Source organism: Chiloscyllium punctatum, chromosome 26, assembly GCF_047496795.1.
Source record: "Chiloscyllium punctatum isolate Juve2018m chromosome 26, sChiPun1.3, whole genome shotgun sequence".
NCBI classification, from domain to species: Eukaryota; Metazoa; Chordata; class Chondrichthyes; order Orectolobiformes; family Hemiscylliidae; genus Chiloscyllium; species Chiloscyllium punctatum.
This window is the reverse complement of record NC_092764.1, coordinates 39,699,491-39,726,059: the sequence shown is the minus strand read 5'-3', so window position 1 is coordinate 39,726,059 and position 26,569 is coordinate 39,699,491. Positions and strand designations below refer to the sequence as shown.

At 39.2% G+C, this 26,569-nt stretch overlaps 1 protein-coding gene across 16 annotated transcripts in view; it reads left to right on the top strand.

The window, feature by feature from the left end:
* Nucleotides 1-26,569, top strand: part of znf536 (zinc finger protein 536) — a 597,614-nt gene that overhangs the window by 115,169 nt on the left and 455,876 nt on the right. The window contains exon 3 of one of the 16 annotated variants that reach the window (XM_072596178.1): nucleotides 17,365-17,494. The exons of the other annotated variants lie outside the window; for them this stretch is intronic. The gene's annotated coding sequence lies outside the window, so the exon portion shown is untranslated. The remainder of the gene's footprint in view (nucleotides 1-17,364; nucleotides 17,495-26,569) is intronic. 16 annotated transcript variants of the gene reach the window in all.

Genomic DNA, 26,569 nt, shown 5'->3' with positions numbered 1-26,569 from the left:
GTCTTAATGTTTAATTGGAGGAGAGCCAACTCATCAGAAAGCAAATATTAGATAAGGAGGCTGACGACATAGACACAGTGCTGCAGTAATGAAAAGTGGTGAAGAAATGGAGTTGAGTGTTAGCACAAATACAGAATCTGGTATTTTGAATTCAAGAAGAGAAGCACACAATTTAAAAATAAGAAAGAGCCAGCACCAGATCTTTGGGTACAAAGAGAAGGTATTGTAGGACATTCTATTATTATGGTTGATAGTTCAGAATGGAATCAGATGTAAGAAGTCTAATTCAGATGGACTAGAAAAGAGAGGCATTGGAGAAGGCTGGTATGGTCAAATCTATGAAGGATTGTAGATGGGTGAAGATAAAGAATGTGAGATAGCCTACCATAGTTTGCTGTCACAGAGGATGTTATTTGATTCAACTGTGACAGTGCAGTGGCAGGTGTGGAAGCCTGATTAGAGAAGTCAATGTAGAGTTGCAGAAGAAGTGGCTGTGGATTTGAGAGGCAACAACATATCTAAACATTGGATCATGTATAATCTACTTATTTATGAATATTCAAAAAGAAAGGAAAAACAAAGCCACTTGTCTCTAAATGTCTCCATTTATGTTCCCTATACTGAAGTTAGCTCATGCTGTAAAGTTACACAATGTTTTCTTTATTTTGGTGGTGCTATGAATCTATCCTGCTTTCAATTAGTCTATATTATGAGATCCCTTCAATATCACCGCTTGTATGATTCGTGACATCATCACAGAACTCATTACAACATTGGCACAGTTCTGTCGATCAACTGTCATTGTTATGCGGTCAACTGGTAAAATCCTCTCAAAAGTTATAACAACCTTTTTTAAAGTAAGTTAATATTATTGAACTAAATCTATTTTGATATGACGGTTCGATAAATATATAATGTGATGTTGCCTTAAGCACTTTGGATGCCCAACCAGAAGAAGAATAGGAATGGGGTGAATGACCAGACTCCTTCAGCTGAATGAATTCTATCATAATGACACCATCAGAATATGTATTTGCTCCATTAGCAAATAGTAACATTTGTACCAAGATTCAATTGGAGTCAAGTTTTGTCTGTTTAGTCCTGGCATTAAGGTGATTACGATTCCATTAAGATGCACCTCTTAACAATTTGATCAGGAAGTTGTCCCACTGGTGTTCACAAAGATCCAGTAATCAGACAGATGCACTCTCTGATTGTGTCCATATAAAAGGGAATAACGAACTGAGGAAAAAGTTGAACAATATTGAATAAATATTAAAATTTTTTAAAAACTTGGACTTACTGCTGGTTTTCAAATGCCAGCTCAAGGGTTTTCTTTCATTTTTAGATGCCAGTTGAACCTTCTGGTTTTGGCCCTAACACCTCTGTAATTGTTTTATGGTTTACTGCTGTAGCAGTTAGTATTGCATAATATTTTAGACTTAGGTCCTCAATTTTGTAAATATTAATTAAAACTGAAGTCTTTGGCATTATTCTTGCCTAAAATTCCTTTGTATCATACAATAGCTATGAAAGAGAACACATCATTTATATACTGTAAAAACCCTTTTCATAGTTGTTGTCAATGCCTTTAGCAGAGTGATGATTAATGGGATCTAATAATACTCCAGTACTGTATCTCGGTAACAGCTTTAGCTAAATGTGCTCCAACAACCTATTCAAATTTCACAAATATGTTCTAATAGTTTCTTATGACATTTGGAAATAGTGGCCTGGAATTTATTATTTCTGAACGAACAAAACAATCTAAGTTTAAATTTTTTTATGTTTCAATTTCGTTGCATATTGTTAAATAAAAACAACTTTTGGCCGACTTTTTGTTCCATTCTCCCTCTGATTAGGAATGCATACTTCCATTTTGTTAGCATTCCAACTCTGATCTCTGAATTTTCGCAATTAAAGGCTGTGAAGCATTCTCACAGCTTCTTCAAAATGTCCAGTTTGACAAAAGGAAGGTTTTTCTTCATTAATTCTATTAATTGCAAATAAAATTGTAAAGCCAATGTAGATCATGGTGGATGTTGTGGCAGTGGGGTGGCCTGGACTGTTTTCAAGTTGGCTATTTCTTGACCTGCATGGTATGTAACCCATTATGTGACATTTTCATTCACATGCTTTGTGAAGCACATTGATACAGTTTGTCTCTCATAATTTCTTCTTCAATTTTTATGTTGATAGTCAGACAAGCATTAGTTATGTTTCATGTACAGGATGTGAGTTGTATGAGTTGTAAAAATACTATAATAAGATTAGATATGTCTGTTGCGGGAGGGGGCGAGGGGTGGTGTAAAGTGGAGCTGGATAACTTGAATTGCCTTTCCCCAATCTTAGTTTTCCACGGTGTGAAGCCTTTTAATGATGAGACTTTGCTCTTAACATCTGTAGTCATGCCAGGTATTCCAGACTGTTGCACAGACTAACTTTAAGTGTGTATTCTGATATAGATTTTGATGAACAGCATTTCCTTCATTCTCATCATTGTTTGATTTAAAAAGTTAGTGTTTTACAGAGTTCTTGCAGACCATATGGTTCCAAATTTGAATCCCACCCTCTGTTACCTAGTTTCAAGAAGGGTGGCATTAGGAGCTTTGCAATAGGTCACACACAACTGTATTGAGATGAAAAAAATCATTAATTATTCGTATTTCTGAAAGCTATTAAGAGACTTCTACATGGGGGTTAATATCAGGTCAAATTTGGGATTGACTGTGATACCCTCTATAGTCAGATAACGTGCCAATACACATTAAGCTCACAATTGGAGTTTGACCACTTAGGTTTTGTCCTGCATATCCTTGGAACTCACATGACATTACCTGATCAAGAATGAATGCCTTCAGAAAATGAAAAAAAGTGAAGGAAGTTGGCAAAATGAAAGCATTAGCTTAAATGTCTGAGAAAGGTAACAGAATCCAATAAGAGGGAGTAATGAGGCCAATTGCAGTGCTCCTTCTGCCACTCTTGCTGAGATCAACTAATTCAGTGCAGTCTGGCAATCAAACCTGGAAGCTTCTAGTCTATATGGCACAGTCACACACTACCTTTACTAATTGAGCATTCAAGGGAGCTAAACCAATACATGTCTTTTTCAATTTCTCAACATTCGTTGACAAAATTCACACTGCACAGTTAGCTTTTGTTGCTGGCATCTAGACCTCAGGCTGGCTAACATTAAACATCATTCTCGTTGTCTTTTTCAAATTTATTTTACTATTTTTATTCATATTGCAATAATTATTGTTGGGGACCTGATTCCAAGTTTCACCAATGCTGTTAGTTCACTTCATGAGGAACTGTTTGGTGTCTCTGTCGACATAGTAGACTGCTATTTCCCCTTTGGGGAATCTAAGACAAAAGCTGCTGCCACACTCTTTCATTGTACTTTAGCCCTAGAAGGTCCACCCTGTAATGTTCTGTTTCTGGTATCATTTCTTTATCATTCCCACTTTGGTGAAGATTCATTTTGGAGCAGTAGACTGGTCAGAAAATAGTGATGAGTTCCTAATGTGTTATCACAGTGGGACAAGTCTAACCACAAAAGGCGTACATTTTAGTATCTTTGGTAATTACAATTTAGCTGACAAAGGTAACTTGGACTGATTGTGTGGCCCATATAAGTCTCCGCTGAGATATTCCACATCCTTGAGAAAATGTGAACTTGAGGATTGGTTAACACGTGAGGTTTTTATGGATTCGTGGTGCATTAGTCATGATATCCAGGGAACAGGCAGACATTGCAAGCTCAGATTCCTAGCACCAACAGCTCTTAAAGGGTTACTGCTTACTCTTAAAGCTGGAATTGTTATTGCGTATGTGTGAAAAAAGACTGGTCAAAGATTGACACCATTCATCAATCAGGAATTTGAGATCTTACTGGAGATGCTCCAGTGGCAGCAAGTAGCGCTATTTGCAGGAGAGTGCAACATTCCAAAAGAAGCAGGATTCAGGAGACACTGCAAAATGATGTTACCTCACCCATCATTTGAAACTGTGGATAGGTGATGAAAAGTGTTTTGATCTGATTAAGGTTTCAAGGTAAACATGCACTGATGTAATGATATTCATGTGACAGCATGTTAAAATATGGTCTTTGTCAGATTTGATCTTCATTATAAACTTGATAATCATAAGCAAAAGCTATTCCATTGCTGCAATTAGTTTATGAGCCTGGCTATAGTAATGTGCAATTTTCATTAATGGTTGCATCAGGAACTAAATTCTGCATGGGTAGGTTACTAACAGGTTGAGATTAGCCCTGTGACTCTGTATCTATGAACATCAACATCAGGATTTGTCTGTATGGAATATCTAAAGTAAAATTTTAGGTGAATTTCATCCCTCCTTGAATCTTGTTCTTTTCCTCTTGAACAAAATTATGCCCATAGGAATACCTACACATGGTCAGCAAAGAACTACTATAACAACAGCTATACAGTCAATGACAAAAGATGCAGTGCTGTATAATATATCAATGAGCAAAGTTCCAAAAGTTTTCAGATATCCAAGGGCCAAAGCTGTGCAGAAGCAATCCATTGCTGAGAGAAATTCTGCAAAAACAGTATGTCCTTTCTGAACAAAGACACAGCTGAAGGGAACTGCTCTCCTCTGTCATGCACAATGTAAAGGAGGAGTGCTGTATTTATGTTTGCTGCTGGTGCAAAGCTATGTATGAATGTAAGTTTTGAGGAGGGAAGAAAGCAGTATAGGCAGGATTAGTGAGTGGGCAAAAAGTTGGTAGATGGTGTATAATGTGTACAGTTTTGAGGTTATTGACTTTAGTTGCAGGACAAGGGGTAGAAATCAAGGGTCCCAGTGCTCCTTGTCCGAGCCCTTGGGTTCTCCAACCTAAGCACAGTGGTCCCTCCCTTAATCCAAGCACAGTGGAGCATTTAGAGTTCCAGATTGCAGTCATTGGCCCAGATGTACCTGTCAAAAAAGTACCATACATTTTAAAAATTGTGAAATATCTAAATGTTGATGTTCAGAGAGACTTAAGCATACTCACACAAAGGAACCACAGGATTGTTGGGAAAGCATATAGTCTGTTGGCATTTATTGTAAAAGGATTGGAGTAAAGGTTAAGGAAGCCTTGCTACAGTTGTATAAGGCTTCAGTCAGACCGTACCTGGAGTACTGTGCATAGTTTTGTGCTCTATATTTAAAGAAGGATATAATTTTATCTGAAGCAGCACAGCTAAGATTCACAAGAAGATAGGTTGATATGATTGTTTGGTAATGAAAGACTGAGTAAATTGAACCAGTAGTCTCTGAAGTTTAGATGAATGAGAGATGATCTTAATGAAACCCAGAGGATTCAGAAGTAGCTTAACAGGGTGGACACTGAGAGGTTGTTTCCTCTGAATGGGAAATCTAGAACATGGGAGTACACTGTTAGGGAAAAGGACTGATCATTTAAGTAAGTAGAATTTTTTCCCCCCAGAGACTTGTGAAAATTTGGAATTCTCTATCCCAGAGTATTGTGGATTCTTCGTCATTGAATCTGTTTTAGGCTGAGATGGGCAGAATTTAGTTCTCTAAGGGGAGCAAGGGATATTGGGCATGTCAAATAAGTGGGGCTGAGCTAGTCATGATCTTACTCATTGATGAAGCAAGTTCAAGGTGCTGTATAGTATTTTCCTGACTTTATTTTTGCAGTCTTGAATGAACTGATTGAATTGTATTATAATAAAATCCAATTATTGAAATATAATTTGATACACAAATAGACCTGACACATGGACAATGCACAGGTTACACGTGCATAATGTACATATTTGTTAGGTTCTGTGGTACAGTGGCTAAAATAGTCTATGTTTTGCATGATGTGACTTGAACCTAGCATCCAATGAACATCCAAGAGCTGTTGGCCCTTAGGTTAGAATTTTCCCAGTTATGATTTGGTGTGTATGGGGGGAGTTAAATCCCCTAAAAGAGACATTGGGCTGGGGTCCTGAACCCATTCCATCCCCTTCCTTCCTTCGATGAGATGAGTTCTGAGGTCAGCAGGAAACTCCTTGGCTCAGCTGGGAAACCAATTACAACAATTAAATAATGGAGTAAGAGCCTCTTTAACCCTATATACTGTCTTTTCCTGCCAGTGAGGGGTTTCATGCTGTTTCAACATCTCACCAGGTTAGAGGAGACAGATACACAATGGGAAGTCATTGTTAACTGAAATTGACCCATTAGCTACAGTATAAAGGCTGAAACCAGCAAGCTTGTAAAAAGCTAATATTGACAGGTCTAGTTTTTTTCAGCCAGAATCCGCAATTTGTTTTAGGAACAGCAACTTTGTCCAATTCTATTTAAATGCCTTGGAATTCAATGAGTGCAATCTCAATTTCTTGAGTGTGGGACTTCCCTGAAACATAGGGGCTACATACTGTGGATCACAGAGAACAGGTCCAGCAGCAGCAGCCACATCCCCCACAGCTACATACTGTTACTCAGCGCAGAGGGATGGGCACAGAGCAGAACTTCAAAGGAGGTGATACCTTCAACACAGGGCAATTAGGATTCTTGCAGTGCGAGCTCAGGCTCCCACAGCAAATAGTCACAGATGTGGGTAGTCTGAAAGGAATAAGTGTCCGTGCATTTCTGAAAGCTGTCAAAGTGACCACAGTCCTCAACATCTTTGTGTCTGGGTCCTTCTAGGGATCTGCTGGTGTACTTATGTGGCAGTCAAGACACAATCAGATATTCTTTGTTTAGCAGAATGGTTTCCTCTGCCTTAACGTCCAGTTGGTGTTTGACCATCATAAGACGGTGTTGATAATTTTCTAGGAATGCCCCCACAGCTCTTTTTCATATTTTGGCAATCTAATGTTTTCTCCACCAGACAACCTCAGAGGGATTCTAGGGGAACAAAGGGATATCCACTCAAGACCTGGCTAATAAGGAAAAGTTGCTACCTAGGTACTGGAGATGAATATCACCGTCAGAAAAACAGTCAAGAAATCCATTGGCATGATCAAGATGGGGCTTTGGTACTTTGATAGATTTGGAGGTATCCATCAACTTGCCCCCAGCAAATTCTCCAGAATAGTCATTAAAATGGCAACTTCAGAATGACGCAATTGAGTGATGACTACCTTATTACAATACATTTGCATTCTATTAAAACCCCCAACTGTCTCCTTTACCAAGATACCAACATCACAAACTCCTGACATGTAAATCAGAATGGGTACCTGGTGTCTGCAGTCAGCCAATTACTTGTCCTAACCACCATGCAATTGCTTCTTCTGAGCAATGCTCCTACTCCTTGACCACAATCTTGCTTGGCCTTTCATTTATTCAAATCGGCTTCAGCAAGTAACCAGCCTCTCACCATGTACTGATGCCTCCTTGTGGACCAACTAAGAGCCACTTCACTCTGTCAACACTTTGGAGCTGACAGACACATTTGCCATGCTTCTGCCATGTCACTTTGCACATGGGGATAGAGTCTCGTGTATCTATGCAGGATACTTTTGCATTCACATGGAAAGGTGCATCTTACTGTCCTACTTTAGCTTACTTGAATGCTACCAGCTTTTGTGCGAGTCACATTGTGTTCTTAGTGCACAAGGTCTTTAGTGCTCACGTACAGGCTGCCAGTCTCTGCAGCTGGCGTTGCTTTTTGGCATAGAGGGGAGGCAGGGAGCTTGTGATGATAAGGAGCACTGAACAGTCCAGGGGGGTGAACATGTCATTGTGTGGCACTTGGAGAATGTGCAAGCATTTGCCTGCATCTAGGGAAGGCGATGGCCAAAGTGGAATAGATGGTCAACTGTTAATCCAGAGACCCAGTGATGTTCTGGAGACCCGTGTTCGAACCCAGTCTCTGCAGATGGTGTAATTTGAATTTAGCAAAATCTAGAAGTAAGAGTCTAATGATGATGACGAATCCATCATTGATTGTTGGAAAAATTCATCTGGTTCACTAATGTCCTTTAGGGAAGGAAACTCCCATCCTTACCTGATCTGGCCTACATGTGACTCCAGACCCAAAGCAATGTGGTTGATTGTTAACTACCCTCTGGCCAATTAGGGATGGGCAATAAATGCTGACTTGGCCAGCGATGCCCTCTTCCTATGAATGAATAAAAAAAAGCTTCGAACAAATTCCCATATGTGAAAATTAAAGGGTAACAGTCCTAATATGGGCAGAGAGAGGTGACAGATTGTCAGGGGGTTCCACCACAATCAGTTAATGGGCTTATCCTATCTCGAATCAGTGCCTTGGATGCATTCATAGCTTTAAATTAAGGAGGGGTAGATATAGGACTGATGTTAGGGGTAGGTTCTTCACTCAGCGAGTCGTAAGTTCATGGAATGCCCTGCCAGTAGCAGTGGTGGACTCTCCCTCTTTATGGGTATTTAAGCGGGCATTGGATAGGTATATGGAGGATAGTGGGTTAGTGTAAGTTAGGTGGGCTTTGATCGGCGCAACATCGAGGACCGAAGGGCCTGTACTGCGCTGTATTCTTCTATGTTCTATGTTCTATGTCAATGTTCTATGTTCTATTCAGTCAGGCACTTGGTTCCACCAGTGTCTGGGGATCCATGCTTATACAGTTCAGGGATTAGATCACACACAGTCAGGTAAAATACAACCAGTCTGGGGATTACAGATAGATCTGGGAATGCCTTGTTGAACTATTTGTCTGGAGGTTGGGCCAGTCTTTCCTCCAGTGTGACAAAGGCAGGATTGTATATGATGGATGGGCAGTGAGCAGGAGAGGTGGTGAGGTGTCCGCAGTAAGTGAATGGGAAGCACAGGGGGCAGGAAGAGGTAGTAATTTGGGAGAGTGAGCTGTGTGCGAGCCAATGAGTGAAGATGATGCATGTAAAAATGAATGTTGTAGTCCATGAAACCTGGTGAGATGCTTGTGTGGTGGCAGAATTAGAGTGAGTAGAGGCCCTACCAGAGGGAAGGTGGTGCCACTTATCCTTGTGAGAGCAGAAGATCATTGACAGAACTATCTTCCTATATTGCTGGGTATCCCACTTCATTCAGGACACTGCACCAACCTGGGCAGCAATTGAAGTCTACTCTAGATGTTGATGTGGCCTCTGCAGCCTTTGGCTGACAGAAGACATGTTATCACTCCACTGTTTCATCCACCAACAACTCCAGGTCCCTATCTATGAAGTGCAAGGTGAGCCTTTCTTTCCTCTCAGACATGGGTTGAATATTGAGGCTCAAGCCCCACAATGTGAGGGCCACTTTCTGACATGTAATTCTGTAAAGTGCCATGCGGCCCAGCTTTATATACATAAAACCAGAGGTGGAAAAGCTGAAGGTTCCAGCAGTGATGAATACTTCTGCTTCCCCAGATACATGATTCTTGAGGAAGGAGCCCAAGAGTTTGGCTTCATAACCAATAAAGTGAACATGGGAAGATTGTGTGCGAAAAGCCAGTCTGAGCCATGGTAGAACCTAGCATTAGGAATCTCATCTTGACAAGACATAAACTTTATTTTCATTTATCCATGGTATGTGGGCATCACTTGCTGGGTCATCATCCCTAGTTGCCCTTGAGCAGGTGGTAGAGGGCTGTCTTCTTAAACTGCTGCAGACCACATGCTTTTGGTAGATCCACAATGCTGTTAAGGAAGGAATTCCAAGAATTTGACAACATATTGCTGAACATTGCACAATCATCAGCGAACATCCCCACATTTGATGTTGGAGGGTAAAAGAGCAATTGTAAATGGAAAAATTCCACATCTACTTCCTTTAAAATTCAGAGCATTAATGATATACTTTTACGCTGTGAAAAACACCCAACTGGGTGTTGTCACACAACTGAGAATTTTTGCACCCAAAGTTTTGTAATACTACTGCATGGTGAAATCCCAGTGGCATTGGCTGAGAAGTGGAGGAACCTTGAGAAGAGCTTTCAGTGTCAGGAGCCCTCTCTCCACCTACTCCCTTAGGATTGGGTGTGTTTCTCTGCCAACCAAAGGTAGAAGGGCACTTGGGTAGATGGGAAAGTGAGGTGTTGTGTAAGCTGGCAGCCAGTTTGAGCAAGCCATTAATATGGGCCAACCATATCTGATGTTCTGTCATATCTGATTTTTCATCAAGTTGTTCACTCTTCTGATGGAGATGGGAATTACTGCAGGTGATATAGTGTGAGATACCTTGGAAATCTGTTCATGTTGAACTTTTCCAATCTCCAAAATATCTTTGGAAACACACACTTTCCCCAATACTTGCATAGGGAGATCCCTGAGACTCAGCATCTATCCCGCCAAACAAAGACTGAAGTGTTGTACGTCTCTGTCTCTCTTCCTATCCTCCACCTTCCCTCCCACCCTCAAGGGGACTGTCTGCCATTGTCCTGGTTTCCAGCACCTGTCATTGCTTACAGTATGATGTGCTTCCTAATGCGTGCCACCTTAGCCATCTGAGATGCTGCATCCATTATAATGTGTGCAATGCTAACAGTGGAAGGGTATACATCAGTCATACGACAGTGGATCCACAGACAACTTGCTCTTCTCTGGAAAGTCCGAGGACTCCTCTGTCAATTCTAACCACAGAACTAAAGATGCACCAATGGTGGATCTAAAATATGAGTTAGTGATGAAAGTTCCCGAAATAACCTTTCAAGTTTGCATTGCGTAGATCATGACGTTTAATTTATTGTTCATTCCATGTGAGTGATAGTTATGTGCCATGTGGCAGTGTGATGAGTCCTACTGGTGACAGTACGACTTTGGACCAGCTCAAACTGTCCTTTGGCTAGCATTCTGTACTTCCACCAATCTCCCGATCTCCAACATTGTGAAGATAGCCATGATTACAGCTCCACATCCAGTCCCAGGAAGAAGATTCTAACTCCCCTACCGCCCTATTTCAGCTGAAAGCAAGAGGAACTTTGTGCTTTTGCATCTGTAAAACCACTGACAAAATAACTATGGAGATTTTTAAGGCTCTTATATGCCCCACCTATCTTAACTGCCTTAATTCAAATCTTGAACAAACTATCTGTTATTCTAGAAAATACATTTTATGAAACTGTCTGATTCAATGATTCACAAATGTTTTTGGACCAAATACAACCACTTTAGTTGAGGATTTTGCTGGGAACAAGTCTACAATAATTTATCTCCTGTTCATTTTTTTTTACTTTTCTATTTACATTTCCTTTTTTGATTTTTACTTCTTTCCTTCACTTCAGATTTTCCTTCCTCTTTGTCTTTGCCATCTGTTTCTTTCTCTTTCCCTTTCTTTTTGCTTTGGATTTTACTAGCAAATCTCTCCCAACTGGCATTGCTCATATTTCTTTGACCATTTTGCCTCAACAAGTTTTTATTACCTCTTTTTCTTCACTCCATGGCAACAAGAACTTCTTTATAAGAAACAACAGGGATGGTTGGAGCCAGGTGGGCTGAGAAATTGAACTTCAAAAAGAATAGGTGGAGCAATGGTTAATAAGAGCAGGGGAAATGGGTCTTAAATAAGGGTAGATGGAATGGAAGTTTAAAAAGAGGAAGAAGAATTGACTTGGATAATATGAGGGAGTGGTCTTTAATAAGAAAGGAGAACGTTTTTAATAGGAAAAAGTGGAATTTTAAAAGCCAGAAGGGGGGACAGACAGGTTATAAACAGTATAATCTAGATAATTTAATGTTATTCTTCAAAAAGGTTGTGATACATTGCCAACAAAACTCTTCTGTTATTCTTTGAATTAATATAATCAAGCAAAGAGGGCAAACAATCACCTTGTGACATGTTGAACATTTTGCTTCATGTGCTTGTTACAAGTGGCATTGAGCAGGAAGTCATTTAACTGGTACCTAAAAATCTGTTTGTTGTAAGATTTGTTTTACATCATCCAATAAATTTTACTGTATGCAGCACTTTATCATAAATTGACACCTTGAATTATTATGTGGTCTGCACTCTGAAGAATGGGGTAAGCTGACAAAAATTCCTTACTGATCTGCTAGAATGTGCAACAAACATTCAAACACTGCCCTGAATAATCTATCTTTAAGATGTATGAACAAATGATCTGCCTACCAGTTGTTAATTAAAGTTTTAAAACAAACTTCATCTTGATTGATATCTGTTATATTAGATCTGGCTAATTAAAATTGGAATCTAGGTTGACAAATATCTTAAGACTATATGCATGGTGTTAAATAAATACAAGTGTGTGAAATACTCGGATCCAGTGGGAAAATTTTCAGTCTGTAGTTATATTACAGATATAACATGACATCATGCTAAAGTATCTGTGATGGGAAGATAGTTTCCAGAAAAGTACTCTTCATGTGGAATATAATTTTTCTTTCAGATTTGCTCTCCAACAGTTTGAAGCTGAGTAAATTAAGCATTCTTATGTGATTTATTCATTTGGACATTAAGAAGCTTTATCCATATGATATTTCTGAAGTTAGGTAGGGCTCAGTCTATAAGCATTTTGCTATCACGGAGGAATTCATTTCAGATAAATATGTTTCTCTGTTTTAAATATGATTTTGTTCTCTTCATGGAGAGTGCACGGACATCATTTGCTTCTAGCTTTTGTTCAGTGTTGTCATAGAGGCAGCTGCCAGAATGTATGTTACAAAGTCTCAGAGTAACTAACCTGCTGTCCGATTCCAAAGGTTCATACAATAAATTATGTTGTCCACTGCATTTCTCTTTTTGTTCCTATTGCAGCACTTCCTTTAGCAAATTGAGTAACTTAGTAGGTCCCTGGTGCTCCTGACTGCTATCTTTCAGATCAACTAAGAAACAAACATTGATTGATAAGGTCAAATGCTCAGATATTTCAGTCCCCAAGTTGTGGCAGTGTCATGTTTAGTATGAACAGGCCCTTGCTAAATTATGCATGAATGTTGTCTGGTTGTAATAACCATATGTTCAACGTCTGTCCTCATCTCAGCTTAGGTGGAGCTAATTGGAAGAAAGGTATTCTATCACATGGGAAGGTAAAAGGTAACAAGGAGACTAATCTCACAATTCCTCAGACTAGCAATACAGCCATATGCACAGAGACCTAACGAGTGGGCAGGAGTGATGCTAACTCTGCCAATGTAGTCAGCTAGTGGAGTTAAGTTACTGAACAAATATTAATGATTGGTGCCAGTAACACAATGCAAGCATATTAAATGTTGGTGCCTAAAGAAATTTTAGTACTAGGTGGAAGTGGGTATTGCAGATGCTGGAGATTAGAGTTAAGATTAGAGTGGTGCTGGAAAAGCACAGCAGGTCAGGCAGCATCCGAGGAGCAGGAAAATCAACGTTTTGGACAAAAGCCCTCCAAAAACCAAGATGTCGATTTTCCTGCTCCTCGGATGCTGCCTGACCTGCTGTGCTTTTCCAGCACCACTCTAACCTTGAAACTATGGTACTAAGCAACCGTATTAGCAAATTCATTTATGGTTTAGGAGTAGATGAGAATGGAGCTTGAAGATGAAGACTAAATTCGAAGGAGGACATTGAACCCTTACAGTAAGTCTCACAGGCTGTAATTTTAATTTTTAGGTTTTAAAACAAGACTAAAGTCTTCACTGCAGACAGACAGGAGTGTTGTAAATGGTGCTGTCTAGTAATGTAGTTAAAATCCCAGTGCCGTCAAAATGTGGAACTGTGTCTCTGACTACAGGCTCACCAGAAGAAGTTGATGTTCAATAAATGGAGATTAGAAGAGAATCAAGAAAGATAGCTTCTTTAAAGTTGTTGACAGTATCCTTTTGAGCGAAGAGGAGCCTAACACTCATACACTCACCCATCAAACCTGTCCCTCTGATATCTCTCACTTATTAATAAATTGCTAATTTTGACCGGAAGCTTAATTTAAACAGTGTTAAGTGTAAAGTTGATGAAGTGTGTATTCTTAATATTTGGTCACTTGCATTGAGTTTGTTAATGTCAATATTTATTGATCACCCAGTTCAGAGATATTATTTCACATCCCTAGAGCAGGTGGGGCTTGAACCCAGGCCCCTGGTCCCTAGAGACATCACTGCTACACCACAAGACCCACAAATTTATTAAAATAGTTATTTTATATCCAGAAGAGCTCTTAAGTTTTATCACCAAATCACCTGTGGTATTGTTTTCAACTGTTAACAGCCACTAGTAAAATCATTGTGTTTTCCAGTAGATTAGTTTACATGCAAAGACCGTAAGGACAATCTAGCCCATCAAAGGTGAGGGAAAGGTAAAGGAGAGAGGGTGGGATAAATCAAAATTGGAGTTGGCAGGGGAGATGAAGTACTCCACCCTCTTCAGTGCCAACTCTCTTTAAAGGTCTGGAGAGGCATCTTTATAATATTGATTTTCTGTGGGCAGGGAAGTTCTGTAGAATTTGAGCAGTGTATGGTAGGAAAAAGGAAAAAGGAGTTTAAGATTTGTAGTCGAGCTTCAGGGCTGTTTAAATATATTGGATGAGACATCAAATAGAACAGATCCACCTCAGTACTGACAGGTAAAAAAGAGGGATGACGTTATGCAAGCAGTTTATAGAGAGATAGAAATAAATGTAGCAGGTAGAATAACAAAGGTTATAATCACTGTGTGATCCCGCCCCCAAAGACACCCAGGCACAAACATAGCCACAATAGAGGGGCAGACAGTCAGCAGCTATGACCCCTTCCACAGCCATCTGGACCTGTTAATGGCTGATGTGGCCAGGCCCAAGAGCTGACCCATGAGGAGGTCCTCTGATGTGTCCACACCCCTCCACACCAGATGCTCAAAGATCAGGAGTGTGGAACAATCAAAAGTACAACAAAATACTTTTTCAAATAACTAACAAGGCTGTGCAATCACCCACAACCAATATAAACATGGTCTACAGCACCACAAATTAAACAGTTGGCCTGGGAGTCCATGAACCACCACAGTCTGCGGTTACACGGGACTGCTGCATGCAATACACTTCACCCCTGGTCCCTGATGGAAAGTGAGGGATTCCTGCTTAGACAGACCTCCACTGGAGATCCCTGCTGCCCAGCAGTAAATTTTGTTAATGTAGTTATTCAAGGTTAAGAGGACACAGGTGGTTGCTATTAATTAACAGATCATCTGTGGAAGTACCTGTAACAGTCAGGGATTGAAGGAGTTGTAAGACTAAATATCAATAAACCTTTTCTATGAAGGAAGGTGTCATGGCTTTCTGTCTCATCAAACGGGCAGGGAACACCATGAGACATAAAAACCTTTATGATCAATAGGTTTTATTAGCTTCAAAGAAAAAAAAATAAGTTGATTAGCAGTGACCAAAAAACAAGTGTTGAAAGCTGGAAAGAATTTGTTGTATACATTAGAGTACTAACTAGGGCACAGCCAGCCTTATCATAGTTAGATATGTAGAGAAAATGTGCTCCCTGATGGGACTTGTAAGACTAAAGCCAGACTAGTAACTTGAAGTTTCAAAGGAAAGCTCAGTGATTAAGATGCTAAATTGGATTCCCCTTAATAATTTTCTTAGTTCTTGTTGCAACATACTCCAAGGTCAATCAAGGTGAAAGGTACGTTTTTGCTGAAAGAAAGGTTTTCAAAAGAAGTATATTTGAAATCACGCAATGAAGGTGATATAGAAGGAAAATATGGAAATTAAACAAATCTGTTTATGGGTTGAATGATGCAATATTGGTATGGTATTTCTCAGATGGGACATTCTTGCTGAAAGTTGGTTGAATTCAACTTAAAGCTGATTCAGCAATGTCCTACTGTTATTGCAGAGAGAAATTGGCAGGCATCTTTATGATGTATGTTGATTTTCTGTGGGGAGGGAGGTTCTGTAGAATATGAGCAATGAATGGCAGAAAAAAATGAAAAAGGAATTTAAGATTTGTAGTAAAGCTTCAGGGCTGTTTAAATATATTGGATGAGACATCAAGTAGAACAGATCCATATCAGTACTGACAGGTAAAAAAGAGGGATATGGTCATGCAAGCAGTTTATAGGGAGTTAGGAAATAAATTTAACAGGTAGAATAACAAAGGTTATAATCATTGAATTATTCCAATGTGACATGCTAGTAGGATCACGAATTGGAGAATGTATTGGATAAATGTATGGCTGGAGGGGATAAGAGTAAAGGATTTATATGATTGCATGGCTAGAAGGGTTAGAGCAAAGAATTTATATTCCTGGGGAGGGAACCTACATAAACTAGATGGGCATGCACTCCAGCAGGACCAAATCCAGTATCCTCACAGAGGCATTTTCCAGTAAGGTGAGGGAGGATTTAAAGTAGCAGGGAGTGGGAATCTAAAATGGATATCCAAGAGAAGGAAGAGAGAAATGAAAGGCAGAAAAGTAGAAAGTGTAGCAGGAGGCAGAGAAAACAAAGACCATGGCAAATAGGATATAATACAAGAATTATCTGAACAAATGTTAAAAAGATAAATCTAAAGGTATCACATCTGAATGAGTAGTAGACTCACCATAAGGTAGATAAATTAATAGTGCAAACAGTTGTAAACAGGTATGATATGATTGTGATTATGGAGCCATGGCTGCAGGGTAACCAAGGTTGGGGACTGAATGTCAAAGTATATTCAATATTTCAGATGAACAGGAAAAGAAAATAAAAGGAGGTAGGATGGCATTTTAGAAAATAATTATATTAGTGCAATAATGAGAAAGATTATTGATTTAGAAAATCCAAATTTGGAATTCATTGAGATGGAGTTGAGAAACAACAATGAATGTTTTTTTGGGAGTTCTTCAAAAGCATCCAAACAACAGTGGTCAGGTAGGAGACATCATGAATCAGGAAATTAGAGGTATATGTAACATACATGGCAGATTAATTATGTGTAACTTTAATCTACATATTAGAATAGGCATCCAGCATTTGCAGTAATACAGTGGGGTGTATACAAAGATGATCTTTATAGACCAGTATGTTTAGGAACCATCTGGGTTCCTAAACATCCAAAGTTTGGTATTATACAATGAGAAGAAGCTAATTAATAATTTTGATGTACTGGATCCTTAAGGAAAGAGTGATCATAACATGATATAATTCTTCATTCAGATGAAAAATGATGTAGGCCAATCTAAAACTAGGCTAAAGCTAAACAAAGAAAACTACAAAGGTTTCATGGGTAAGTACTCTGAAAGATTGAGTAACTTCATTGCACCATATGTTGGTGGATTGATAAATAGGCATTGGCAAATATTTAAGGAACAAATGCATATATTACAATAGTTATATTGGCACACACACCTCCTGTGTTTCTGTTGTCACATACAGTGTTTATTTGTGCAGCATATTCCTATCTTTTTCACAGCTGTGTTGGCTGCTTTTAGTTCAGGCAGTGTTTGAATAGTTGCATTTATGTTGTGGATCATGTAGACTTTTTTTGCTTCAATGACAGGTATCACCTCAGTTGAGCAGGTCTAAAGCCAGGCTTGCTGCAGGATCTGTCTTTATCAAATGATACTTCCAATGATGCACTCACTGATTGCCAAGCTTCAACAGCATCAGTACTTTCTGGTAAATCTTTGGTAGGTAGCATTCATTCTAGCAGCTTTATCATATACTTTAAGCCAATCTTGCTACTTGCATACTGAAACATGATCCTGGAGTACCTTGTGTTCTGGCTTTCTACATATATACTGTTGATGAGACTGCTTGCGTTTTACTATAAAGTAAGACATTTCAACTGCTTATGTAATACTCCCTTATTTATATCTGCATTCACTCTTGACTCGAGTAAGATCGGGAAAACAATATAATTATCACAGGACTGTTAACCCCAAAGAGTCAGATAATGTTCTGGAGACCTGGGTTTGAATCTCAACATGGCAGATAGTAGAATTTTCAATTCAAGAAATATCTAAAATTAACAGTTTAATGATGACCATGAATCTGTTATCAATTGTTGGAAAAACTCAGCTAGTTGACTAATGTCCTTTAGGGAGGAAAACTGTCGTCCTTACCTGGTCTGGCTTACATGTGACTCCTGATCCATAGTAATTCATTTGACTCTTAACTGCCCTCTGAGCAATTAGGAATGGGCAATAAATGCTGCTTAACCAGTGATGCCCTTATCCTGTGAATAAATAAAAGAATGTCTTCCTGTTCCTACTGAATGTCCCTTCCAAAGTTCTGACAATATCAGACCTTGGTTGATCTGTTTTTTCTGATGACCATGGTTTCTGGCTTCCTGTTCCTTAACTAAACCTTCAACCCTGGTGTTAGGATTGACACAGCTTTCACCCTGCATCTAGCATTGTGCCCCCTCTGCTGCTATTTACTGTAACTTTTCTCCAATTGTTTTAGCTTCTGGTAGTCTTCAGAGGTTATGTTTAGCTTGAAGTTGTGTTCTAAATCTGGAATATCTGTTTTTAACCAACCCTTTAACAACTCTGCTCACTAGTACCCAGTCATCAATGGTGTTGCTTTGTAACTGAGTAGAGGTAATTTCCAGTCGGGGATTTTATGCATTAGTAATTTCACAGTTTGACTGCACTCTCTGCTTCTCTGATCAACTGAAGATGAAGTAGAGAACTTGTCACCTGAAGTGCCTCCAAAGTGAACTTCCTGAAATCCTCGGTTTTGAATTGAGGCCCATGATCTGATGCTAGTTCTTCTAGCTAACTGAGAATCAGAAAGAACATTTCCAGAGCTCTGTTCACAGCATTCACTGTGGTTGAGAAAGGTCTTGGCACTTCATTTCATCTTGAATAATGGTTGACCAGGACTAAATATACCATCCTTCTTAAAGTCAAATAAATCCACTGCTGGTTTCACCATGGCCTTTGAAATCACTGACTGTGAAGGCAATTGTCCCTCATGTCTTTCAAAGCGTTTGGCAACCACACTGTTGTGCTTTTGATCTTCACTTCATGATACCTAGATAACCTCTCATAATTTCTGTAGAATTTCTAATTGCAGATATAACACATTTGGTCTGCCGGACTATATTTTTACCACCCTTGCAAGAAAGTGACATTTCTGCAGTTCTTCGGAGTTTTCAGCTAGACAATTTGTCTCTCAGTTGCTGGTGAAATGTTGGTTATTGCTGTAGATTTAGTCTTTGCATCTTGTAAAATAATAAGGTTCTCTTTTTCTGCTCGATCTGCAGTTGCCAGGTATTTGCCATCACTTGTGCCTTGCCTGAACCATAGACTATTCCATTCTCATAATTAATCTTCAATCTAAGCCTGAATCTTTGTTTTCTTTCGATTCCAAAGATGTTAACAAAGGCTTGCCATCCATCTCAACCTGAAATTTCAGTCCTATAAGGACTGAGAATCTTTCACATCCACAGTAATTGCTAAATCTTCCTTCACTATGGTTACACGTTCCTGTTCAGTCTCTTGTCTAAGTTCTCCATGTAAAATAGATCAGTTTTCATGTTCTGTCAGTTTGTACTTGAATAAGGAGTGCTCCTTATCAGGTGGACGATGAATCTGCAACTATGAGAGTGCATAAACCTGGATTGTAATGTGCTTAAACATGTGTAGAAAGTAACTTCTCCTAACCTTAGCAAACGGTTGCAGTCTTTTCTGACTCTAATGGCATTGTGATCTTTTTCAAATGGTTTCTTATGGGTTGAGATATTGGGATAAACATGTTAACTTGATTCTCTGTGTCTCAGAAGCGATGTAAGCCATATTTCAGGGCTAGACATAGTGCCTGGAAGTATGCCCTCTGGTCCTAGTTTCTTTCAGCAGGGGAAACAATCTCCCCTCTCAAGCCCAGTAAGATTCTTGTATGTTTCAAGAAGATTCCTTCTCATTTGTTTTCAACTCCAATGAGTACAAGTTCAAACTAATCAAGCACTCCTCAGAAGAAAATTCCTCCATACCCGGAATCAACCTAGTGACCGTTTTGTGGGTTGCTTCCAGTTACAGCATAGCATTCTTTAGATAAGGAGAACAAAACTATCCACAGCATTCTAAGTGTGGTCTGACTCATGGTTGGTGTAGTTTTAGCAAGACTTACCTATTTTTATGCTCATATCCCCTTGAAATAACAGCCAACAGCCCATTTATCTTCCCTATTACCTGCTGAATTTTAATACTAGCTTTTTGTGATTCATACATGAGGACCCCCAAACCTGCCTTTCCATATTCTCTCTTCTGTTCTATCATTAAATTTCATTTGGGTTTACAATATGCATTTAATGTATTAAACAGAGTCATAGAGTCATTCAGCATGGAAGCAGACCCTTTGGTCCGACCAATCTATGCCGAACATAATCCTAAACTAAACTGGTCCCATATTCCTGCTCCTAGCCCATATCCCTCCAAATCTTTCCTACTTGTGTACTTATGCAAATATCTTTTAAATGTTTATTTGTACCCACATTCACCACTTCCTCAAGAAATTCATTCCACATTCAAACCACTCTCTGTGTAAAACATTTCCCCCTCATCTTTTTTCAAATCTTTCTCCTCTCACCTTAAAAATGTGTCTCCTAGTCTTGAAATCCCCCATCATAGGGAAAACACAATTACCATTAGCTTTATCTGTACCTCTCATTATTTTATAAACTTATATCAGTTCGCTGTTCAACCTCATATTCTGTAGTGCTCCCTTCCATCTCCATGTTCCTTTGCTCATAAGTCTGAAGGTTTTCTATAGCACTGAAACTACCTCTTTCAAAAACTTCTATGTCTGGTCTCATTGGTGACCTGCTGTATTATCATATGATAGTGGTAATGTCTTTACTGGAGTTGCCATCTCTATGGACTATAATGCTGGACTGATCTGGGTGGGTACTTGACTTTTTCCTTCTGACTATTGAAATGTTCTAAATTTTCCTGCTGCAGGGTGTCCAAGTCCTCTGAGATATTTTCACTGCATTTGGAGTCATCTGCATTTCCAGTTTGTTTCTTAAACTCCTCTAGAATCTTGGCGTGTCTTCATAATCTTTCAGCTTTTTACTCAATTGCAGATTCTTTACGATCGGTGTTGCCTTCAGAGTTTTCTCTTTTCACCTATGTCCCGAGGTGGACTCGATTTTAACCAGACCCTGGCTCTGGATGTTTATCCCTGGTTGCTACCACACTTTCTCTTGCGTTTTCAGCCAATGCTGCCACTTATACATTGAGATAGCAGTCTGGAATATCTGAGGCTGTGGGTGTCTGCCTGTACAATGCCCAGAGGCTGTTTTCTCCTTATCAACAATTAAGGCTCTTCAACTCCTTCTGTGTTGTAACGCGTTTATTAAAAAATGAATCTATACATCATAGATTATTAAATACAGACCTCTAGCACAGTGTCTAAGACCTCACACTTCACATGCTTATTCTGCTCTTATTCTTTTATTCGTTTCAGTCATGTGACCAATTACAATATCATAAGATTTACATGAATCTCAGTATACCACATTAGTGATAGTGCGAAGTATTGACATTTGACATCAATACTGGGCAAGGGATGCTGTTGGATAGTTTGCTGTTTGGAATCTGAAACCTTTGAGGATCCACACATGAGAGGGTGGTTGAGTGGGAGAGAGTAACTGTGGCATCTAGTTAGGGCTTTCAAATAGATGGAAGGGTTAAGGTACTGCACACTTAATGGTGAAACTGTCCTTAGGAAGGGATGCAGCATGCCTCAATGACTTCCGCCTGGTGGCTTGACCTGCATAATTATGAAGTGCTTCAAAGGTTAGTCATGGCTCACATCAAGTCTAGTCTATCAAGTTGCCTTGATCCTATGCAATTTTCCTACTGGTGCAACAGGTCCATAGCAAACGCTATCTCCCTGCTTTTACAATCACCACTGGAATATTGGGTTCCTACTTATTAACTACAACTCTACATTCAACACCATAATTCCAAATAAACATATCTTTAAACTCCCCGGCCTAGATTTCAGCTACCCGCCTCCCCCCTTCCCCCCCCACTCCCCACCACAACATTCTGTAACTAGATCTTCAACTTCCTGACCCATAGACCTTAATATAGGTTTTGCTGCGGTGATGTGTTATTTTTTGGGAGATTTAGTACTGTGGTGAGCAATTTTTTTTGTGGGAGAAATTGATTACTTGTTTCCAGTTAAAGGCTTGAGTTAAATACAAAACAGAAATGACAGCTGAATAGTGAAAGCTCTTTGCTGAATTTAGGATTAAGGCTGGATTGTCAGGACAATGGCATCTACTACTGATGACTTCCAACAAAATTTAGTTAGGAATTCAAAATATTTTTTGTGAAGCAATAATTATAATAATGGATTACATGTTTTAGTTAACTAATATAAAAGCAGCTCCACAACTTAGAAAACATGAGTCAACGTGGAACTGAAAACATTGGAATAGAGTCCTAATTAAAATTGTGAGAAAATATTTTCAAGGTCATTGAGAAAAACACAACGTTGATTGTTCTGAAGTGTTGCTAATAAAATTAACACTGCAGTGGTTGGTGACCATGGTAAATGAATATAAATGAAGAATGTTGCAAAATGTTTGAGATTCAGCAAGTTATCAATTGTTTACAAGTATATCTAGTTACCAAACTCAGCCTGTTGTTTATTATGAACAATTTGTTCTGCAGATCAGATTAGATTTGCTTTGGTATAAATTTAGATTCTGTCATAACTGCTTGGACATCTTCTGCAATTAGGAAGTTATAACTTGCATTTATACAGTATTCTCCTGTATCTCTTCAAATCTCCAAATATAATAAAATCTTGTACTTATAAAGTGCCTTTTATGCAAAAGAAAATTCTACAGCATTTCATTGTGTTGCATTTGAAGAATGGAGATTGAGACAAATACGGAAATGTTTGGAGGTGAAGGGAAGTTTGGGCTGAGAGGCGTTTTAGTTAAGCATCTTTTAAAGAAAGAGTGGGAGTGGATACTTAGAGGGATGTAAGTAGAGCAATCGAGAAAGTGGTCTTGGCTGTTATGGATCAGCTTTCATGGGTATAATGGAAAGAGCAGATATACAAGAGGCCAGGATCAGAAGTTTAAAGAAACTGGGGGTAGGCTGTTAGAGATTTGAAAAGGCGAGGGCATGGAGGGATTTAAACATAAGGATGAATATTTTAAATTTGAGACATTGGGAGACAGGAGGTAATGTAGATCAGTGAGAACTGAGTGAGTGAATGGATCTTACTGCAGGATAGGTCACAGCAGAGTGACAAATTGGTGAGCTGACGTTTATTGAGGGTGAAAAATGCTGTGGCCCTGTCTGCCTACCTGGATTCTGCAGTAGCCCAAGGCCACCCAAAGGTTCCACCCTATCGCTCCACCCTAACAGCTCCACTGTCATGACTGAGTCAACAGTTGCTGTCTGGCTGTGAAGATTGTTGTAGTTTCAAGTTTGATAAGTTGGGAAAAGGGGTCTCTATTTTGAATGCTCTCATATCCACCCATTAGCATCCTGCTGCTATGGCTGAAATTGGAAGGTCTTTGGGTGGCCTTCCACCTTTAGCAGTCTACCATCTTTAATGGAGTACCACACCCCCCTCATCATTAATTGACCACCCTGGGGAGGACGACATTAAATGTCCATTTCCCACACAATGTGGGCTTCAGCCCCCTACTGAACCTCGGGGTTCAGAAGTCTGCAGAGAGAAACCTGCCCTGAGGTCAGATTCCATATGTACACTGATGACATCCAGCCTTACCTCTCTATCTCTCACCTCCTCCACCATCTATGCTGTGTTTTTTTTTTGTGTTGTCCTGAAAGAGCCATAACTGCATGCAACAAAAACTTGCAAAGACTGATATCATCCTTCATCGCTGTCATCAAATGTCTTCCTCAATCAAAAATACTACTCTGAGGTTAAACCAGATGACTCAAAGTTGACAACTTTGCCATTTTTCAATCCTAATCTGAATTTATCAGTTCACAACACAAAAGACCACTTAATTGCATCTGTAACACCTTCACTCATACTTTAGTTTGAATGTTGCATAAATTTTCATCCTGCATTTTTCACCTCAAATTTTCACCTTCTCCGATGCCCTCCACTTCAGACATCCATTTTTCACCCTCAATAAACGTCAGCTCACCAATTTGTCACTCTGCTGTGACCTATCCTGCAGTAAGATCCATTCACTCACTCAGTTCTCACTGATCTATATTACCTCCTGTCTCCCAATGTCTCAAATTTAAAATATTCATCCTTATGTTTAAATCCCTCCATGCCCTCTCCTCTAACAGCCTACCCCCAATTTCTTTAAACTTCTGATCCTGGCCTCTTGTATATCTGCCCTTTCCATTATACCCATGAAAGCTGATCCATAACAGCCAAGACCTCTTTCTCGATTGCTCTACTTACATCCCTCTAAGTATCCACTCCCACTCTTTCTTTAAAAGATGCTTAACTAGAACACCTCTCAGCCCAAACTTCCCTTCACCTCCAAACATTTCTGTATTTGTCTCAATCTCCATTCTTCAAATGCAACACAATGAAATGCTGTAGAAGTGCTGGACCTCCGATATGCTTCAGATTTTTGGAGATGTATAAAGACTTGGTTTGATCTGCAGTCATTCTTGTGTGAGCAAACATGGAAAACACTTTACAAATCCAGCTATGGAAAAATTGTTGATTATGCTGTAAGATAAGGAAAATCTGGTATTGTTTGCTAGATATTATTTGTCATAACAGAACTACTCTGGAATCAGCTGCAAAGATACAAATCGTCTGCAAGGGCTGTGTTTGGAATCTATTTTTATTGACAGCTATTTGTGCCAATAACATGTCCCCTTTGGTGTGAGGGAAATGGGTGGAAGGCTGAGCTGAGTGTTTAGCCTGTCATCCTGGTGCTAACCTTAGATGTTTTACATCTGCTCCACTTTGCGTTACTAGCTTAAAGACTGGAGCCATGTTTGCGTGCTTATAACTCAATGAAATGAGTATTTTAATTATTATTTTCTTCAGAACTGTTCTTGAACTTTTGCGGAATAATTTCATTCTAAATAACTGTTTCAAAATCTTGTCATAAGCAGAAAGAAAAAGTGAAATTCAATTTATATTTCAACTTCAGGGTCTCCGCACAGTGCATCAGAGGTGTTATACATTTGAAGTGCAGACACTGTAATTTGCGGGAAAATGACATTATGCACAATCTCATGGATTATTACTTTGTTTGCTAAATAGAGCTGCCCTTAACTGCACATCCTATTTACTGCAGGTCATTAGATGCCTAAGAGCTCTGCTTGAGACATTGTATTGTGTTTGTTTGTTTGATCACGTGTTTATCTGTGATTAGACGACGGGAGCACTTTAAAATTGACAACTGTTTGCAGCAGGGTGCCAGTCAACATGACACTGTAACATTAAAAATATAATTGTCCTAAAAAATATGAAAATGACAAATAATTTATGAGTAATACACTGAAACAAGGAGAAATTAATTTGTTTTGTGAACGCGTTTCAGTTTCTATATATGTGGTGTCAAGCAGTCCTTGAGCATCAACAAGGTGTCTGAGAACCTTTCTAATTTTCAATCCCTGACTACCTGTTTTTCAGATGCGACAAGAACAGTTTTATGTAACTTTCCATTCTTTGTCTTGTTCATCCTTCAAGGCAAATGTCACCATGTTCATTTTTCTGGGGTGCTTGGTGCAGTTCTGGTGGGCATGTAAATGATTGCTAAGGTTGATGTGCATCCAGATGTTTCTGTGTCCAGTTGGACAGGCCAGCACATATATTTGAATTTTTGTTGAGTTGCATGCTTGGGATTTCCTTCCTTTGCATTTTTTTTCCCTCTGATATGTGCTTGATCCCAAGAGAGGTCTGTACTGTTTGTATTTGGTTGTACTAGGTGCAATGATGCCAAATAACCTTCTTACAGGCTCTCAGTTGATATGAACACTCCTTTGTGAAACCTTCAGAATACCCTGATGGTGTTTCTATTGATCACCATGATTGTGTGCCTCAGAGTCATGCTGTTCAAAGAAGATTCACTTTGATAAGTGAGTTCTAGGCATTCTAACTGCTTTGAAGAAAAAGTGATCAACATACACATGTATTTTCAGATCCTAGCTCTGCTAGCATGGTATCTGTCTTCAGTGAAAGGGAGTCACAGTCTTGACAAACAGAAAATGTTAATTTCATAATACACCTTATTTTTTATTAAAACTTCAACAATACAAATTATTTTGTAATAGCAAAATATATTTCTTCTGATTTATGTGACAGTGCTTTGTCAGACTTAAGAACTAAGTGAGATTCCTGTGAGCTACCTGGATTTAGCACTTAGTTGGAACCAAACTAGAACATTGCTTAGCTCCTCCCCAGAGCAGTTCTTTATGTTTTCATATGTACAGTTTATCTTGTAATTTTAGTTAACCTTTCAGATAGGAAGTGCCTTACACAGCTACGCATACTGCTCAACTATGGCATAGTAAGAGTACATGTAAAATAAATCATTTGGCCATAAGACAGGAAGATGAAGGAGAGCCTGGAATGTGAGAACACAAATACAAACATTACATGGCTCAGATTCCATTGGAATTGATTCCCAACACCTTTGGTAAGCACTGATGCTTTCTTGAGGGCATTTCTTTAAAAAATATATTTATTGATATTATTTTTTGAGCTTCTCTTCTCATCAACTGATCGTGCCTTAGTTGAAGCCCTGGGAGGAAGGGGATAGGAGGCTGGGAGGACCT